Source organism: Vespa velutina, chromosome 20, assembly GCF_912470025.1.
Source record: "Vespa velutina chromosome 20, iVesVel2.1, whole genome shotgun sequence".
NCBI lineage: Eukaryota > Metazoa > Arthropoda > Insecta > Hymenoptera > Vespidae > Vespa > Vespa velutina.
Genome location: NC_062207.1, coordinates 2,373,957 through 2,377,427, shown reverse-complemented (window position 1 = coordinate 2,377,427; position 3,471 = coordinate 2,373,957). Strand labels below are relative to the sequence as shown.

The 3,471-nt window shown below is 37.3% G+C and overlaps 1 long non-coding RNA gene across 1 annotated transcript in view; it reads right to left on the bottom strand.

Annotated features, from left to right (window-relative positions):
* LOC124956106 overlaps positions 1-2,387 on the bottom strand; it is a 14,643-nt gene extending 12,256 nt beyond the window's left edge. The window contains exon 1 of the long non-coding RNA XR_007103104.1: positions 2,097-2,387. This is a non-coding gene — a long non-coding RNA (uncharacterized LOC124956106). The remainder of the gene's footprint in view (positions 1-2,096) is intronic.
* Positions 2,388-3,471: the final 1,084 nt, after the last annotated feature.

Below are 3,471 nucleotides of genomic sequence, written 5' to 3'. Positions count from 1 at the left end.
GGGTTACATCTCTATCTGTTTATCTATCTATCTATCTCTGTTACTTGGTTATTTTATTTCCTCTTTTTTTTTTCTTTTTTTTTTTTTTTTTATCTTTCTTCCCCTCTTTTCGCATCACTGACGTGCTCCACTATCGAAAATTATTTTTAAATATTCTCGATTACGAACTCGGTTTTTCCGTATACCATCGTAAAAAGGGAGATGAGGGATAAAGAGAGAAAAAAAGGGAAAAAAGAAAAGAAAAAAAGAAAAAAAGAAAAAGAAGGAAAAAAAAATTGCTGGCCAATTCGTACACGCTTGTAATTTAATTGGAAATGTTAATTGGTATTACAAAATGGAGTATATCCTTTTGTATAATCATGCTGATCGACGAAATCAAGTGAATTGCAATGAGGAGGCAAATGACAATTGGCGTCAAATTATCCCCCCCCCCTCTCTCTCTCTCTATCTTTTTTTTTTAACAGGCCAAAGAGTAGGGTTAAAGTTCAAGAGAAAGAGAAAGAGAGAGAGAGAGAAGAGTAGAACAGAGGGATGATACAAGAACCCAGTTGCAACAAGTCACTATAAACGCATTCGAGAAAAAGGGTCGACGGTTCTCTCCTCTCCTCTCCACTCCTCTCCATTCCTATCTTCTCCTCTCTTTTACTCGGCTCGCGTCGAACGCTGTCACCCCCGCGTGCGATTCAATTAATAAAATTCATTCGAAAGCATCCATTAATTTTCTCCTCCTACTTCAGTCACGATCACAGTTAATTCCTTCGTTCAGTAACTCTGGCATGGGTTTTAAAGGGTTGTCAAGTTTTTTTCGTTTATACAGTAACGGAGCGGTGGCGATGGTCGAGTTTAAAAAAAAGAAAAAAAAAAAAAAAAGAAAAAAAAAAGAAAAGAAAAAGAAAAGATAATAAGGGGAAAGGAAGAAAAAAGGAAAGAGAAAAAGAAAGGAACAGGAAAAAAAAAAAAAGAAAAAAAGGAAAAAGGAAGAAAGGAAACCCATTCGACGAGGGAAGTAGATCGGATGTACAGAGAGAAGGGTGCAAATAAGACGAGGTTCTCAGACCTTAGCAGTATAAACAAAAAACGAACGAACGTATAAATATCCAACAAAGAACGACAAGTCGAGTACTGGCGGTCTCCCGTTCTTTCCTCCTCCTCCTCCTCCTCCTCCTCCTCCTCCTTCTCTTCTTCCTACTTCTCCTTCACTTCTTCTTCTTCTTCTTCTTCTTCTTCTTCTTCTTCGTGTCACCCTCTCTCTTTCTATTTCTCTCCCTCTCTCTCCCTCTCTCTAACCATTCCCCTATTTCTCTCTTTCTTGTTCCCAACTCTTTTCTACCCCTTCCTTCTCTCCCTCTCCCTCTCCCCCCACGCCTCACCCCGTGACTTTCGAAGCGAGGGAAGAAGAAGTAGTAAAGTACTTTGCACCGCAAAAGAACATTTTAATTAATATTATTCGCTTCTTAAATAAAACGATCAAAGCATTTTCGCGTGACTGTCGACGACGCGAGAAAGGACCGACGGATCGAATCAAGAATCACTATCATCTCGTAATAATCGTTATGTTAATTCTCAATTAATTATCGTAGTGACGTTTTGTCAAGCGAACGAATTCCTATGTCATAAATAAATAATCTCTTTGTTATTTCTTTATTTATTTTTTTTTCTTCTTTAGTGTTTGTTTTTTTATTTTTTTTTTTTTTTTTTATTTTTTTTTTCTTACGAATTTGCATCCAATACGCGAATGCAAATGTTACAGATAGATCCTTTTGAGATATGATTTTTTTGTCCTTTTTCTCTTTCTTTTTGTGCGTGTATTTTTTATTTTTAATCAAATCCAAAGGCAATCGAACGTCTCCTTGATTCCGTGGCAAAAAAAAAAAAAGAAGAAGAAGAAAAAGAAAAAAGAAATTAATAAAAAAATAATAAAGAAAATTCTCGTCGAGAAATGACACGAACGATAATATTTTGTTTGAAAGAAACGATCAAATTTAGCAACGCAAAAGGATATCAATCTTTTCTTCGTATATTTCCATACCCCTCTCCTTACATCTCTTTTCCTTTTCCTTTTCCCTTTCCTTTTTTGCTTTCTCTCCTACTCGTACCTCCTTCCCTTCTTCATTTTTATTCGCGTCGTACCTACGACGTGTCTACCCCACGCGAATGCCCCGTTAAATATATTTATATCGTATCGCGCTCGTCTTACGTCGTCTCGTATCCACGAGGATATTATAGCTCGGCAATGTAATGGAAAGCGACGGATGATACATGGAGACGTCAAACGTGACATTTTCCGTTGTCGTTTCGAGAACGAGTCGTGTTTCCCCCACTCTCTCTTCTCCCTATCCTCCTCCTTCGGCCCTCTTCCTCCTCACCTTTTCCTCCCTATCTCTTTGGTACCTAGAACCAACCGATAGATTACGGAATAGTAGCAAAATAAAAATGAAAAGTGATAAATGCGTGTAACGTTTTAAAATATCAACCTTTATGAAATATCAACATTAAGTTTCTTAAAAAAAAAAAAAAAAAAAAAAAATGAAAAAAAAAAGAAAGAAAAAGAAAAACGATTTATATATCAGATTATATTATCAGAACCATTCGTCTTGTCCTCATTTCGAATTATCAAATTCATTTTTATTACGACGAAACAATCATCTCCCAAGTGTATTATTATTATTATTATTATTATTATTATTATTATTATGATTATGATTATCAGTCGAAAGTTTCGAAATATATCTCGGAATGTCAAAATCATAGAAATTTCATTGTGGCGAGTTTAACGCGCGTGGGTGTTGTAATTGAGAAAAAAAGAGAGAGAGAGAGAGAGAGAAAAAAAGAACGAAGAAAGAAAAGAAAGGAAAAAAAGCAAAGAGGCACGTCGCATCGCGACAAGGAAAAAAAAAGGGCGAATCATTCGTTCGTTCGTTCGAGAGAAAAAGAGAGAGAAGGAGTCACCCTCTTTGCCTTTTTTTCCTCCACTTACCCCTCACCTAACCAACAATCCCCAAACCCCATGGAAATCCGTAACGACAATTTGCTGCTCGCCTCAAAGCCGCGTACATATACAAACGAATACGATAATAGATATATACACATCCATACTACTCCTCTCCTCTCCTCTCCTCTCTTCTTCTCTTCTCTTCTCTTCTCTTCTCTTCTCTTTTCTTCTCTTTACTATTCCCCCGAAGAGTAGAACATGCTCTTCTTCCGCGATCCGATTTTGATCGGCAGGAAATCACATTGAACGCGATAACTCGAGGTATCTGGAAAGGAAAGGAAAGGAATAGAAAGGAAAAGGGAGGGAAGGAAGGGAAGTTAGAGTAGGGGTTGTGCTTAGCTTGGCGGGTGAAAGTATCTATATATAGGGTGGTATATTTCGTAGTCTCCTTTCAGACAGGTTCAACTGATTTTCCACTCGTGGGATATTCAATAAGGCAACAGTGAAAGGGAGAGAGGACTGAAGATTCTCCTTCCTTC